We start from the raw sequence: 17570 nt of genomic DNA, 5'->3' as shown, positions 1-17570 counted from the left end.
CTCGCCTTCTCATCTCGCCTCCCACCTCCCACTACTTGCCCCTGTAGTTTTTAACTCCCACTACTTTCACCAAATCCTTTCATCTACTGCCATAGTCAGTTACTTACACTATTTCCACCTATGTTTCTTACCTACCAACGCATCCACCTCATACTACTGCCACCTACTCCTGCCACCTTCGTCTTCTGCCACCTATTCCTCCAACTCTGCTCAGCCCTTCGCGTTACCCACAATTCTATTATTTTTCATCCTACTCGTCTTTTCTAGTTACCGCTCCTCCCACCCACACCCCCAAATCTCTAGAACCCTCCCTACATCCCCGCCTTCGCACTTGCCACTTTCTCCATCTCCATATGCCAATATGCATTCCTCTTCCTCCATTCTGTATTTACCTTTACCCACACCGCCTCCGACTTTTCTCTCCCTCCTCTCCCACCTACCACTACCTACCTGTACCGCTCAGCCCTGCCCATTACCCAAACCACTCACTATTTCCACCTACTTTTTTTTTTTCGTTCTACTATCTCTTCCCACCTACCACTCCAACCATCCACACTCTCTGTCCTCTCACCTACACACCGATATCTCCCACTTACACTCCCACCTACACGCCGATCTACCCCTACCACCCACACCCACCCACAACTGTCACCACCTCCACACTGTCGTGGGGATAATGGTGTCACGAGTCGGCGTGATTTTATATTTAAATAAGCTAGTGACATTAACTTTGGTGGGAAACCGCGAATTCTAGTAGAATCCCAGTATTTATCACTCAGTCAATCGCTACGTATTCACCCGATCGGGAGTGTTTTCAGAACAATTTTTCACTGTGTCATAAATGATCATCTTTGTGCGCGACTTTAGCACTTCCGCTGAGTACTTTGTTATGGGCGTGTTTCGCTCATTCTAGCCGTTAGTAAGTGCGGCTCGACACTTGCCTCTTTCTCACGATTTGAAGTCAGTCAAGGTTTGAGCGCCGCGGAAGCAGGAAGTGTGTGTGGCAGCGTCCTTCCTCAGTAATGAAGCCTAGTTCCCACCGCCGCTGTATTCCCACCTAGCGTGATTGGCGAGAGGCTCAGCATGTGCAGTGTCCTTCCTCAGTAACGACGCCCAGTCATCCGCTTTGTCCACTTTTTTGACCAGTATTTCTTTTCGTTTTTTCCTAGGTTTAAGAGTTAGCTTTTGAGTGGGCGAGTGCGTGTGATCTTATCTGAATTCATCTTGAGACTCATGTAACGTTAATTTATTTTATTGTAATCAATAAATTAACAGTTCTTTTTCTCGAGCTTAATGTAATGTAAATTCGTGTTTTATTTCTCCATAAGCTTATTCTAGTTGCATCTCCTACCTTGCATAAACGCTTTGCTCTTCGTAACTGGTACTTAGGCCAGTCCTTTAGTATTAACCTTAAAATCCGTCGTGCAACCAGGAGTTAATGCATCAGCAAGAACTTGTTATCATTAATAGCTTTAGTTATTGATTGTCAGGGGTGGAGTCACTTTCTCTAGAGGCCAAAAGTACTAATAAACAGCACGTGGAAATGATTAGTCTCTGCTGTGCACTGTTGAGAAAGTTTATAAATTCTCGTCCTTAGACAATCGGCGAAGTAAGCCGGCATAAAGTAATCATTGCTAGATTTTAACAAGACAGTTCATTGTCCTGTTCTCAGTATTATTGAATATTATCCTTTAATATTATATATTCTTTAAAAACCCCGTGACAAATGGCACAATATATGAATGCCACAACACCTACCATTTTCCTTCCGGCTGATGAATGTTGTCTCGAGGAAGATGAATGCGACACCTCATCTGCTACGGGGGGAGGGGGAGAGAGGATAGGATAGGAGAGAGAGAGAGAGAGAGAGAGAGAGAGAGAGAGAGAGAGGACAGAGGGGAGCGTGAAGAGGAGGCTTGGAAAGAAAAAGATGAGAAGGGGGAGGCAGGGAGCTTTAGGAGAAAGGGGAGGTAAGAGAAATGCAGGCCAAGGCTAAGGGAAAGGGGAAAATAGAGCTAAAATAGGGAAGGCTTCGGAAGGCAAATGGGAGAAAGGGTAGATAAAGGAGAGGCTTAGAGAGGGGAAGAGAAGGTAGAAGAGAGGAAAATAAAGGTTTGAGATAAAGATGAATGGCCCCAGGGGAAGAACGAGGTCGGGAGTGACGAGCCTTAAGGAGAAAGAGAAAGATCATGCATGAGACAGAAAGACTTAAAAAGAATATGGGTGATAGGGGAAGGGAGATGAAAGAAGTGGGAATCAGGGAAGGAGGAATGTAGTGGAAACGGAGGGATCTGTAAAGAAAAACGAGGAAGAGGAAATGCTTAGAAAGAGAAAGGGAAGATATATAAAGGGAGAGTGGAGAGTGAAAATGAAGGCACGGGAAAAGAAGGAGAGAGAGAGAGAGAGAGAGAGAGAGCTAGTTTAGAACAAAAAAGAAAAGAAGGGGAGACTCGGAATGTGGACAAGGGAGATGAGATAATATAGGAAAAGGAAGACAAGATGATCTGATAACTAAAACGAAAGTAAGAATAATTTAATTGTAGTGAGCTGAAAATGAGGAGAGATTAGAAGACAACTGAATTGTGTGTATATTTGGTTGAAGACACCAAAAGTAAAAATAAGTGGGTGACAATACCCACACAAGATTACGGGAATGAGACGATGAGTGGATGACAACAGGAAAGCATAACGATAAAAGAATGGAGTCCTGGAATTAAACGGAGCTTGGTGAGACAGGAAAAAGTACAAGTAGTAGGACAGACAGACAGACAGACAGACAGGCAGAAGGAAAGAAAGGGTGCTGGGGATGAGGTAAGCTAAGACTACTCGCCGTATGATGAGACAGAAAAACAAACAGAGATGGAGGAGGAGGAGGGAGAATGGTAGGCTAGGACTGCTGGCCGGATGATCTATAAGGTCCGCCCACCGTCATCGTTATTTACGATACTCTTCTGTTCTCCTCTTTTTCCCAGCTCGCGGATGTGGAAGAGAGAGGCAATGGGAGAGACTGGATATTAAGGGTTAGGGAAGGATGTGAAACGTCCCCCAGTTCTTACTTGTTCCTTCACCTTCTTCATCTTCCTTCTACTTTTCTTTTTTACTCTTTATCGTCTTCTTCCCTCTCACCCTATTTTTTTCTTTCTCCTGCTCTTCTTCCTTCTTCTCTTCCTCCTTGTCCTCCTTTTCCTTTTCTTTCCCTCTTCTTTTTTTGCTGTCCTATTTCCTTTTCGTTCTTCTTTTTATGCTGTCCTTTTCCTCTCCCTCTTCCATTTACTTCTCTTGGTCCAATAGTTTTACACCTTTTCTTCTCCTTTTCCTTCCCACTTTATCTGCTTTCTCCTCCTCCTCTTCTTCCTCCTCCTTTTCCTCCTTGTCTTCTATTTCGTCTTCGTCAATCAGTTAGTACTTGTCTCCCTCCTGTTCTTTCTCGATCTTGTGCTATTAATGTTCCCCCTTCTAATTCCGCTCGTGCTCTTATCTCCTCCTACTCCTCCTCCTCTATGTCTGTTAACCCTTCGCATCCGTCTTCTTCCGGTGTTGAGAAGTTTTCTTTTTCTCCTCTTCCTTTTGCCTCTTCTTGTATCATTGTTATTATCCTTCTTCTCCTTCTTTCACTAGTAAGCTTGATTGCCTTCCAATTTTCACCGTTTTGCCGCACAAACAGGGCTGGTGAAATGCAGTGTTTGTCCTTAAATCTGTAATATCTTTCAGTCACTGAGTTACTGTACCGTTGTTACTGAACCGTTATGAAGGATGGGGTTCAGGCCTTATGGGAAGTGTGCATTCATACGAAGGATAACGAAGTTTTACACAATGGTACGCCTCCACGTAGACCAGGTTTTAGGCAGGGTGGAACCTCCGAACGCCGTCTCCCATAGGGGAAGGGTTGTTCTCAGTGGTCTGGGTCATCGCCAATATGCGTGGCCGGTTATGCTCTTTTACTTCGGAAAGCGAGATTTTGGGCATTAACACACCTTCACTTTAGCCAGGTTTTAGGCTGGGATGGGAGTCTTCATACCCTTCTGGAGGTAACCCTGGAGAGATTAGCGACATCATAGTATTTTACATAGGAACACGAAACTTTGCACAGCGTTAGACCTTCTCCCAAACATTGTTTTGGCTCTGCTTTCCACGAAGGAGTGACACTCAGGTGTCCCTGGCAATACGTGTGTGCACATCCATAGTTTTTCATTTAATGAAATTTTACGCAGTGGTAGACCACCCCTCCGACTGCGTACATGGCACTGTGGGAAAGAAGTACAGACACAATAAAAAAAAAAGAAAGAAAGAAAGAAAGAAAAGAAAAAGCAGAAACAAGACAGCACCTAGGAAGGGAGGAGATTCAAAACTCCTTATTCATTACTATGTCCCACATTGTACTCATATAACGTTGTAGCTGCTGGAATGCAGTAATGGGTATAGAAGCATAGAGCTTTGAAACTCCTCGCATCCTAAATGCTCTCTTTACCTCCGCCAACGAAGTGGAGGAGGTTATGTAATCACTTATGTTTGTTTGTTTGACCACACGATATTTCCAAAAGTTCTCAATGAATTTCAATGAAATTTTGTGGAAGGATGGGCCATGGGCCTAGAAAGAATTGATTAAATTTGGGGGCGGATCCGGATCCCATGTAGTCCACAAAATATCTCCAAAAGTTCTCAATGAAATTCAATAAAATTTTGTGGAAGGGTGGGCCATGGGTCAAAGAAAAATTGATTAAATTTGAGGGCGGATCCTTATCCTATGTATTCTATACAGTATCTCCACGGACCCGGATCCGGATCCGGATTCTTTTTTATGACAATGGCATTTTCGAAGGTATGTGCTCTCTGAGTGTTTTTAGTTTCTTCTGTGCTCTTTTCATATTTTGTTTCTGCACTTCTTCCTTCCCTGCATTGTAAAAATCATTTTAGAAAGAAATTTTTGTTTATTAGTGTACGAGATTTATATGAAAGCTTGCTTCGAAATACACATTACCTCTACCATAAAATGACACTTAAATGCGTGATACATGTTACCGCTATTTCTGATACAATATACGCAAAATGCTCTGTGGAATGGTGCTACACGAATCCCTGGAGTTTTACACATTCTGATAAGAGGTCTGAATACTAGAGAATGGTTTTAGACTGTAACTCGTATACTGTTTACCTTCGCAAACGAAGTTGGAGGAGGTTATATATTCACCTATGTTTGTCTGTTTGTTTGTCCACACTATATCTCCGGAAGTTCTCCACGAATTTTAATGAAATTTTGTGGAAGGATGGGCCTTGCGCCACGAAAGAATTGACTAGATTTTGAGGTGGATTCGGATCCACATCCGGATTATCTCGCACAATATCTCCCAAAATTCTCAATGAATATCAATGAAATTCTGTGGAAGAGTGGGCCATGGGTCAAGGAACAATTGATTAAATTTGGGGGCAGATCTGGATCCTATTAAATGGCAAAGGCATTGGCGGAGGTATGCGCACTCTGAGTGCTTTCTAGTTTTAGACTGTAAATCGTATACTGTAACTCGAATGCAGTTCGAAGTATTAAAAGAAATATCTCTGGTTGTTAGGAAGCGACTTGATGCGTAACAATCTCGTTTTTGTTTTGGAGTTGTAACTAATCATGAAATAAAGGAGATTTCCCGACTCCTACAAAGGTTTGCGGGGCTTTGCGAGAAGCTTTGCACTTTTATAGTGGAGGTCTGTTAGTTCGTATGCCAGATGCTATTTTGACTCTGCTGTATCCACACACAGTAATCGCTTCTGCTATTTCTGATTCATAACCCTTCGATTTCGAGAAAGCCCCTCCGAATATACTAAAGTCGTCTGTTACTGACAATAATGATAGTACAATTCACTTCCTCGGGCTGAATACCTTCAATAGGGTGGCGCTTTTGTATATTAAATTTGTGCTACCTGTAGACGGTATTAATTAATTCTGTTCAGACGCCTTGCAATGGTGGTATTAATGATGGCTCTCCCTAATCCACACAGTTCCAAAAGTTTCTCTTAATCTTAATAAAACATATGTAGGCCTTTAGAACATAATACAAATAGAAGGATGCTTATCGGATAACTTCGTAATATTTCTGTTTATTTCCCGTAGCAAAATGGCATAATGAGACGTTATATCGCTCTACTTCGTTTCTAAAGTACTTTTTCGTGATAACCATTATACAGCACTACTAAACTTTTCTTGCTGCTCATCATTCACGACGGAGGGGTGGTATAGTAATTTTAGGGCTAGTTGACTGCCATTAATCGCATCATCTGTAGCACTATTCCAACTCAGACGAACTTATTCAGTTGAGAGTGAGCGTAGAATCTTGAGTGTCAATACCGTCACCATACACATCCACATGATCGGGAGAACTACAGTATTAAATTCTAGATAGCGCCGGATGATGATTATATTCAGCTCTGAGTGAATCAAGAAGCCTGAAAATGTTAAAGCAGGCACGTGCATCAGATGTAACGAAATGACTTGATTTGGCTGAAATTCGGTTCACCAAATGCGCAGCTCGGCAGAATGAGTACTTAGACAATTGACAAACTTCGGCATAGTAAATTACTTCAGAGTTCAAGATATGGTTTGATTCTTGTGTTATCGACTCAGGAAACTGTTTGATCCTCCTGTTAACAGTGGGGCCATTAGCAGTCTCATGGTCAAGACAACTCTGGAATCCAGTTCCACCTAACATCAGAGGGTTAAACTCAGCTCAGAGTAAGACACAAGAGCCTTAGTGTTAATAATGATACCATGAATCCTCTCCTGGTCAGGACAACAATACCGTGTGTTTTATTACAGCTACCGCCAGACGATTTTATTCAGCTGCTAAATTATAGAGGCCTGAGAGTGCTAACACAGTCAGTTTCATAACACTGCCACATTATATACGAGATAATGGTAGTCATGTGGTTGGAGAGGTAAAAAGCCGTATGACAAGATGAGAGTTCTTTCCATGGTGGACAAGGAATTCTATTATTTTAATTTTGATAGAATAAACTTTACTGACCTTTTACAATCCCCGTAAACATGTGAAAAGCTCTGATAACCTGTCCTGCATGAGACAGCCCTTGGATGTGTTCAGTATTGAGTGTGGGTATTAATGCCCAAGTAGTGACATGTGAAGGTGTTTAGGTCTCAGGAAACTGATTATTAAGTCATCTTCAGAGCTGGTTACACATAAAAAAAGCATGTACTAAACTCTAGTAAAATGCTGATTCTATTTCTTCTCTGAACAAGCAACAAAAGCAATCTGAGGTATATGCAGTGAGTCTAAAGCAAATCACCGACAAGGTCTTGCAGTTACTTGATCACAAAATGATATCAGATGTACTGGAGAAGTTTCTGTATTCACCAGCTCCTCCTGAAATTGGTCGGTGGGGAGTTTTTCAAGGTTCCAGATTGGCCGGCAGAACCCATCACAGGCGCATCCAGGCCCTTAACTGCTTCAAGATACCACAATAGAGAGAGCTGGGAGGCAACAGAAGCAAGAGGTGGAAGATAAGATAAGGATCAATGTAAGTTAGGAGAAAATGAAAGAAGGAAGAAGGTAGGAGAGGATAAGAGGACAGAAAGCAAGGTGAGAGAAGGAAGAGAAGTGGAGGAGAGAATTGAAATAGATAAGGAAAAATGAGCTGCAAAAAGAAAAGGGAAGTAGGGAAAGAGAAGATAAAAGAGGGATCAGTATAAGGCAAGAGAGAAAGAATATGAGAACAGGAAAGAGGATAGAAGAAGGGAAAAATAAGCAAAGAATCAATGTAAGGTAGAAGGAAAAAAAAAAAAAAAGAAGGAGGGGAAAAACATAGGAGAAGAATGAAGGAAGGAGGAAAGGCGATAAAGAATTAACGTAAGATAAAAGAAATAGCTGAGGGCAAGTGGAAAGAGGGCAGGGTGAGAAGAGAAGAGGAGGATATAGGAGGAGAAGGGAAAAAAAAATAAAGGGAATGTCAGCCGACAGCAGAAAACGAGAGGGTAAGGAAAGATATGGGGGAAATCACAGTCAGCCATGAGAGAAGGCAGAATGAAAGAAGGAAAGTGGGGGGGGAGGGGGGAGAACGGATAAGGGAGGGAAAAAGGAAAGAAAAGATGTGGTCAGAAAGTAAGACAAGAGAGAAGGTTGGAGAATGAGGGAAAGAAAATAAAGGGAAGAGGGAAGGAAGGAGGGGAAGAGAAGATAAGAGGGTAATCAGTGAATGTCAAGAGTGAAAGCAGAAGTAAAAGAGAGAGAGAGAGAGAGAGAGAGAGAGAGAGAAAGACTGGAGGATGGTGGAAGGATGGGGACGTAAGGGAAGGTATCACTGTAAGGCATGAAGTGGGCAGAGAAGAGAACAAAGATCAAAACAGGAAAGGAAGGAAGGAAGGAAGGATGAAAGGAAGAAGATAAAGAAATTAGTTTATCAAGAGAGAAGGTTGGATTGTAGGAGAGGGAATAAAGTAAAACAGGAGATAGAGGTAGGAAGGGGGAATGAAGGAACGGAGTGAGAAGATAGGTAAGGAATCAATGAACACCAAAAGAGAAACCCTGAAAGGTAACAGAAAGATGGAGTGATGAAAGGGAACAGAGAAGGAGGAATGGAAAAAGGAAGAGCTGCGAGCACAAGGAGAGAATCAGTGTAAGGCAGGAGAGAAAACTGTGACGGCTACATAAGGAAGCAAAGAGGGAAGAGGATAGGGAAGAGGAGGTGACGGGGAAACGATGAGTGGAAAGGAAGAGGAGGGTATCATTCTAAGGCAGTATTAACAGAGGACAGAAGAAAATACGAAAAAGGATAGTAGAGAGAAAGTAGGATGAAAATAGAAGGGAAAGAGTGACAGGGGATCGTTAGAGGGAAAAGTTAGAGGGCGACATGGGGAAAGGAGAGAACGAAAGGAAGGGAGGAAAGAGGGGAAGAGAAGACTGAGAGAGTGAATTGAAGGCATGAGAATAAAGCAAAAGTAAGGGGGGAAATGAGCAGAGGAGATACGGAGGGATGGGAAGTAGAAGAGAAGAGAAACTAATGAGATAAAGGAGTGATCAACGTGAGAGTGGAGAGAGGTGAGTGGCAGCAGTAAGAAGAGTGGAAAGGAGTAAGGGAGATGGAATAGGAAAGGAAAGAGAATGTAATGGGGGAATCAGGAAAATATATTGGAAGAGAGCACAAAGTGGGAGGGACTGGATAAGAAGTAAACGAAAAGGAAATAATATATGACGGAAAAAGAAAAGGAGACTAATAGTGAAATTAAAGACAGAATGATGAAGCAAGAGAGAAGGAAGGAGGACAGAAAAGAGGTGAACCAAAAAATTAAATAAAGGAAAATGATGGAATGAAAAACAGAAAGAGAATGGAGAATGAAAGAACTGGAGGAAACGAGATGTGCCTAAAAATAAATACAAGAAAAAGTGAACCAGAATGAAGCTTGAAAGAAAAACTGAAATAAAAAAAAAACATTACACAAGAGAATAACAGAGAATGAAAAGGGAATATTCAAAAAATAAAGTGTAATCTCTTCGTTTTGAATACCACACTGTAACAAAAGATTAATAAATGAATATAGCGCAAGTCACGACGAAAAAGTGTGGAGGGGCTGTAATGCCGTAATACTCCATTATTCTGCCATTGGGTTTTTGGAAATAAGCTACAAAAGGACGAACGTAGTTGAGTCAGGTGGACGAATTAAAAGACAAGGACATAGATAAAGAAAAACTAAAGGAGGTAAGAAGGAAGAGGTAGTGGATAAGAAAAACTGATGGGAGAAGGATCACATAAAGCGAATAAAGATAGACAAAAGAAAGAGAAAAATGGAGAATTGAGGTCAGTGATGAAAACTCCAAGGTCGTGGAGGAATAAAATGAATTTTGGATACTGAGAGAGAGAGAGAGAGAGAGAGAGAGAGAGAGAGAGAGAGACAGACAGACAGACAGACAGAGACAGAGAGAGACAGAGAGACAGAGACAGACAGACAGAAAGGCAGAGAATAAAGCAATCACCCCTCTTACAACAACAAAGTCCTCTGAAGTACCTAAGTGACCACGTATAATAAACTGCATCTCTCACTTAGTTAGCGAGACGCTCAGGAACAGTATTTTTCCCTCTGCTGGATCTTTCACTACATTCCTGTCTGAACCGTCTTCTGTGTCGTATGACTCAAAAGTAAATAAACTCTACGTAAATTTATCCTTTAATTTTTGTGGTTATTTCTTTTGCTGTTTTAATTTTTGCTTGAGAAAATTCTGAAAAAATAAAAAAAATCGTTTTTTTCAAACTACTACTTCAACAGCACCCATTTTCACAGCGCATCCCCTCTCGGTTCCTATCTAGCCCTCCATTACAATTTCAGCTCACAGTACTCATTTCTTTGTCCTCCATGCAAATTTCCTTACCGCCTTCCAAACACTTTCATGCCTGGAGGATATTCTGAAATAAGTCTTCACTACATTCAGACCGCTAATTCCATAACACCTATTTACATTTGGTATACTTTCCTTCTCCAATCCAAACACGCAAGAAAATTACCATCTTACCCGCTATTATTATTATTATTATTACTATTATCTTACTTGTATATGTATTTTTGGCTTACAACCTCAATTTCTTTTCCCTCTTATTTTAATTCCTTTCGGTTTCATTACGCGACGGAGGTCACGTGGTAGACGAATGTGTGTCTTTCTTTTGTTTTCGTGTCATAATCGAAGATTCTCTCTCTCTCTCTCTCTCTCTCTCTCTCTCTCTCTCTCTCTCCGATACACCGAAGACGCCACCATTCAGTCCAATTAATTTTATCAGTCAGAGCGTTGTTGGGGTATGACCAATGATCTTTTGGCGAGATCAGTGGAAAATTAAAGGAAGGCTAGAGAGAGAGAGAGAGAGAGAGAAAGTAAAGGTAAGGGATAGGTACAAGAGAGACAAAGTAGATAAAGGAGTAAAAGAGGAAAGGAGGATGAAGCAAAGGAGACCAGAAGAACACATGGAAGAGAGAGAGAGAGAGAGAGAGAGGAAAACATTAGCGAATGGACAGACCAGTAGAAGCATCAGGAATAAGGAAAAATGTATTTTGAGTGAAACTGTTAACTAAGTTCTAAAAGACATCGTCGTATTGAAAGGTTTACTGAAGATTTTGTTTTTCTAATCGTCTAGTTGAAAGGAATAACGTGGGCTAAAAAAAAAAAAAAAACACCTAAAATACAAATTGCGTGGGGGTGATCAGACTTCTAAGACAGAAATTCAGTAAGCTGTTCAGCCGAATTCTGCAGTTAATTAATCTTACGATCATTCCACCCTCTTACATCCTAGGACATGATCACAAGTCTGCTTCAGGTCCACTGGGTCATCTACTGTACACTTTGGAATCATAGGCAACCTTCATTTCTGGTTTGTTCCCGAGTCTACCTTCACTCTGCACGTCATCAGTTAGGCCCTGCAGTGAGCCAGCGGCTTAAGTCAACCGTTGGCAACGTATCTACTTTCCTAGTACGCCACTAGGGCCTTCAACTGAAAGTCCACCTGGAGTATTAAGTTTCCCCAGAATAGAAAAAAAAAAAAAATGCAGACGCCATCTCGTCAGACACATGACACTCTCAGTACACATTCACCCTCCTCCCTCCTCCTTGGCCCACCATATCTGTGATACTCCATGATCTTCTAGGACTAGAAAGATCTTCAGCCCTCTCCGTACTGTAAGGCGATAATCATTCATGTGTGTGACGACAACTGGAGAAGGGAGGTAGTGATTTTAGAACCTCGCCTCCTCACATCTTTGAACCCATAATAATCATTAGCCACAATGATCACTGTGCAGTCGATAGGCATAAATCTGTCTTAACTAACTAACAGAGCGATCATTTGAGCTTGCTTATTTAAGAGGTGGTTCCATCTTTTGTGACAGGGTGCTCTGTAGACATCCCTGTCATCGACAACAATGCAAGTATCAGACTTTGAACAATTTTTCACAGTAGTGATTACAGTCAGCATTCAGCAATTAAGCCACAGACAATAGTATCTCCGATGCAGATGCCAATATCAGATTTCAAAATCACAGGTAGTAAACTGTGCACAAATAATTCCAGGAAAAGTAACAGATTCAGTAGCAACCAGTACCGCTTCCGTCTTTAATAACAATACCAGTACATTTATTACCATCACCAGCATTATTTCAGCAACACCGCCACCATTACTTCACTACCACCACCAACATTACTTCATCAACAACGCCGCCACCACCATTACCTCAACACCACGACCACCATCACCATCACTAGCACCATCACTACCATTACCCCACCACCATCACCATTACTTCATCACCACATGCCCCTCCTTTACCACGATTACTTAGCTGCCAACACCATTACCAATGCCACGACCACCATCACCATCATCATCAACACCACTTCCTCACCAGTACATTTTCAGTCTGAAACCACCTTTTTATTTTATTTTATTTATTTATTTATTTATTTATTCATATTCTGGCTAGCTACAGCTTTCATTCAACTAAGAGGACACAACTTGTAAGGAAGTGTTAATAAGGCCTGTATCTAACCCCTTCAGTCTGAAAATCCCTATCTAACTCCTTCAAAGCTGAATAAAATCGTCTGGAGAAGGCAAAATAAAAGAAAGAAAAAATCTCTTCTACCAAATGGGAGATATAACCACCAGTAACAAACATCACTATCAGTAACTACAAACAAATTGCTACACCATCTAGAACAACAGGATGAGTAAATCAGTAATATCAGCGTTAACACACTGAAGACTGAAATCCTGACTCATCTTACAGCTACTGAGAATCGGTCTTATTTAGCTGAGTGGTGTTAAAAAAATCGAGAAGCTAAGGATTAGTTTGTCGTCGTATAAGGGAAATAAATGAAATCCCAACTTACCCTCTGACGACGAAAAAAAACATTAACATTCGCATTATTGCTAACAATTTCGTTCGGCTATATGGTGGCCTCTCATAGCCAAAAGGTTAAATGTAATAAAAAAGAAAAGCACCAGCAACCCCAACATCAAGAACATCAACGTCACTATCAGGTATAACCATATCCTCAATAATAACAATAAAATCAACATCCCAATCAACTTCATCAACAACCACAAAAGCTAAAAAAAAAATAACAGCTGCAAGAAGAAACACTGTTATAGATATGCAAAGTTTAATGCTAAACACTGAAACAGTAGTCTATGTAGTCTACCTTTACTGACATTGATAATATTCTACTTCCCTCCAATAAATAACGAGACAATGGGAAATTACTTTGGAAATCCAACTGGAATCTTTGGAGCCAAACAAACTCTTAATAATGTTTTGCAAAGCTAAATTTTTGTGGATCGATATTTATATCCTCATCTATATAACTGTAGACACAAAATGTGATTCAGTTCATTACCAAAAATAACGGAACAGTGAACATCGACTCCGGACACTCATTGGTCTAGTCCTCGAAGCCCACGAAAAGTATCAGATTATGTCAGAATGTGATAATTTCTCATCTAAAAAGGTGACTCACATTGTCCATAACTGATACATAGCGGGCAAAAGTTCACCAACAACCCTGTCAGAATTATGTTTATGAAAATTTCTTGTTCTTCCCTGCATGTCAGAAAGTATCCTTCCTTTTTATACAGTTTTAATGTGTAATTCAAATTATTATCCCATTCAAATATTTCATGCAACATCTTCCATTTTCACAGACAGAAGGGAAAAATCAGTGAGCAATCTTTCTGACGTGATAGTATTTACCATCTGCCCATCACCCATACAGACAACACCAGTGGCATTTACCACCTCCAACAACAACTTACAACAGCTACAGTAGGTGGCGACATTGACCACTGACATTTCGGACAAGCAACAACATCAGTATTTACTGCCAGCTCCACCTTCGCTATCTTCACCAATAAGGAGAGTTATGGTAAATGACATGGAGGCATAGAATATTATCACAGCCATACAATATTTTAAAGCAGTAAATATTACCTCATCATGCAAGGTCTAAAAGCAGCTGTTATTACTAACATATATGATTTTAAGGCCACGAATAAACTTCTGTCTAACCAGCATAACACGAGGTAGTGAAGTAAAGAGTATTGATACCACCAGACAAGATACTACAACACCCAGCAAGGTATCAGAGTACCACCATCACTCCAGGTTTTAAAACAGCAGGAGTTACCATCACCATAGGCCGTTTTAAAGTAGGAACTATTACCAACACCAACATCGTCATACATCAGAGATGCTAAAAATGAATATTAATACACATCTATCTATCTATCTATCTATAGCCCGACGCCCTAATCCCGCAAAGGGTGGCCGCAGACAAAACGCCTCCAAGTCACTCTGTCACCCACCATTTGACTCCCCTCCCCCCAACTCACCCCCCCCTCCCTCATATACCTCTCAACTCCATCCCTCCACCTCATCCTCGGTCTACCCCTCCCTCTCCCTCCCTCCACCTCACCTACATACACCCTCTTAGTCAGTCTTTCATTCTCCATCCTCTCCACATGTCCAAACCACCTCAGTGTATTTCTCCTAATCTTTTCAACCACATCCACATCTACCCCACAACGTTCCTTCACTTCTTCATTCGTCAACCTGTCCCTCCATGTCACTCCACATGCTCCTCTCAAGTAACTCATTTCCACTGCTCTCACTCTTGACTTGTTCCCCTCTTGCAAGGTCCACGCCTCGCTTCCATACGTCAGGGTAGGGATCACAATACCATCATGCAGTGACTTCTTAACTTCCATACTCACCTCCCTATTTCTCATCACTGCTTTCAGTGTGCCAACAACCTTCCTTCCCTGCTGTACCCTTTCACGTACTTCATCCCCCAAAGTTCCATCCTTACTCATCACACTACCCAAGTACTGAATGCACTCACATTCTCCATATCCTCACCATCCAACCTCACTGCACACTCTGTGACTTCATTCCTCTCAAACACCATAACTTTACTTTTGTTTACATTAACTTTCAGCTTCCTCCTCCTACACACTGTCCCAAATTCATTCACCAAACCTTGCAACTCCCATTCATCTTCACTCAACAATACTGTATCATCAGCAAACAGCAACACCGGAAGCTTCCAAATCTCACCCTCATTCATTAAGGCCACCCCCACATCCACTGCCCTACCTTGTACCTCCTTTACGACCCCATCCATATATATATTAAACAGCCAAGGAGACATTACACACCCCTGTTTCAGTCCCACATTGAGATCAAAGAACTCACTCAGCTCACCATCCACTCGCACCGTAGCCCTAGCTCCCTCGTACATACTCTTCACAGCACTCAACAATTTCCCTCCACTCCATATATTCTTAATACCTTCCACATACCTTTCCTATCTATTCTGTCATAAGCTTTCTCCAAGTCCATGAAGGCAGCGTACACTTTCCTTCCCTTCTCTAGATACTTCTCCACTAAACATCTTAGAACAAATATCTGATCTACACACCCTTTTCCCTTCCTAAATCCCCCTTGTTCTTCTCCAACTAGCTCCTCTGTCATATGCCTAACCCTATCAATGAGTATTCTACCATATATTTTACCAGTCACACTAAGAAGGCAAATACCCCTATGGTTACCACATACTTCTCTCTCCCCTTTTCCTTTGTACAGAGGAACAATTATACCTGATTTCCAGTCCTCTGGAACCCTTCCCTCTTCCCAAGCCAATCTACACAACTTCCATATCCACTCCACAACAATCTCACCCCCATACCTAAGCATTTCACCACACACTCCATCAATTCCTGGGGCCTTTCCCAGCTTAATCTTCTTCATCGCTTCCACTACTTCCGACCTACTGATCTCTTCCTCCCTCCTCTCATCTCTTCTTCTCCCAGCCATTCCCCAACCACTTATACTCACACTGCTCTCACTCTCTACATTCAACAAATCCTCAAAGTGCTCCTTCCATCTCCTCAATTTCTCTCTCTCTTCTCCACCAACAATCTATTATTCCTATCTTTCACTCCCCTACTATTTCCCTTTCACACTGCCTTACTTTCTTTACCTCCTTCCAAAACAATTTCTTACTCTCCCTCCATTTCACACTCAGATTCCTCCCAAACTCTTCATCCACTTTCTTCTTACTCTCCTTCACCAGTCTCTTAACCTCCCTTCTCCTGCTCACATATACCTCTCTCTTCTCTCTCTCATCTTCTCCCCTACCTCTACTCGCCAACCATTCACCATATGCCTTCTTCTTTTGTTCCACAGCTCGTTTCACCTCATCATTCCACCATGCTGTCCCTTGCACACCCTTGCATCTCCTCCTCACTCCACAAACCGCCTCACACGCTGTGCTTATCTCTTCCGTGAATATCTTACATACGTCTTCCACCCCTTCCATCTGCTCCTAGCTCATACCTTCCCAATCTTTCTTCCACTATGCTCTTATACTCTGTCCTCTTCTCACTATCTTGCAATTTCTCCACTCTTCTCACAGGAGCTGCTTCCTCCTGTCTTCCCCTTCGCCTCCTCAACCACTTTCTTTGCAGCTCTACCTTGGCCATCACTAAGTGATGGTCCGAGACTCCATTCCCCCACCCTCTCCACACCCTTGCATCCAACACTTGTCTTCTCATTCGCTCATCCACACACACGTAGTCTATCATTGCCTTTCGTTCAACAAGTTCACCATCCATCCTCCTCATTACTCTCCATGTATACCGGTGGATCATCTTATGACGAAAGTAGGTGTTGGCTATTGCCAACCCCTTACCAGCACAGATGTCCACCAAAGCACTACCATTCCCATCTACTTCCGCTGGCACACCCCACTGACCAACCACTCCATCCACTCGTACATTCCCGACTTTGCCATTCATGTCTCCAATCAACAGCACTCTCTCGCTCCTCTCAAACTTGTCCATACATGCTTCTACTCTCGCCCAAAACTCATCTTTCACTCTTGCCACTCGATCCTCTGTTGGAGCATATACACATACAATCGCCCATGCTTGTATACCTACTTTCATCCTCACCCATACAATCCTTGCACCCACTGTTCCATACTCTCTTATATTCTCCTTCCACTTCTTGCTTATCATCAGACATACTCCCTCTCTTGCCCTCTCATTCTCACTGACTCCCGCACATATACCTACACCGTATTCCCATTCTCTCATCCTTTCACCTTTCCATTTAGTTTCAGTCAATCCACATATATCCACTTTTGCATCCTCAAGCACCTGGACAATCTCTCTCTCTTTCACTTCATCATTCACTCCTCTCACATTCCACGTTCCTACTCTCAGAATGTCCTTTGTCCGTTCCTTAGTCGTCAACGTATGGTCCGTCCGGGTCCGAGGCGCTTTATTTGCTTTTTTAGTTAGTTCTTTTTACGGGGTGGGGCACTAACCCACCACCAACCCTTTTAGTCGCCTCGTACGACAAGCAGGGATACTGGGGGAGTATTCTTGAAACCCCCCTACCCCCAGGGGGTACAGTCAGCAGTGACTTCCGGGACTCGGTGATACGATCTTCAGAGCCCAGTAGACTTCCAAGAATAATGTGCAAAACTTTCACAATTAATCGCCAAAAAAAAAAAAAAAATGGTAATATTTATGCTCGC

Source organism: Coenobita brevimanus, chromosome 23, assembly GCF_032717465.1.
Source record: "Coenobita brevimanus isolate Jiangsu-jjx chromosome 23, ASM3271746v2, whole genome shotgun sequence".
In the NCBI taxonomy this organism is placed as follows: domain Eukaryota; kingdom Metazoa; phylum Arthropoda; class Malacostraca; order Decapoda; family Coenobitidae; genus Coenobita; species Coenobita brevimanus.
This window is presented reverse-complemented; position numbering follows the sequence as displayed.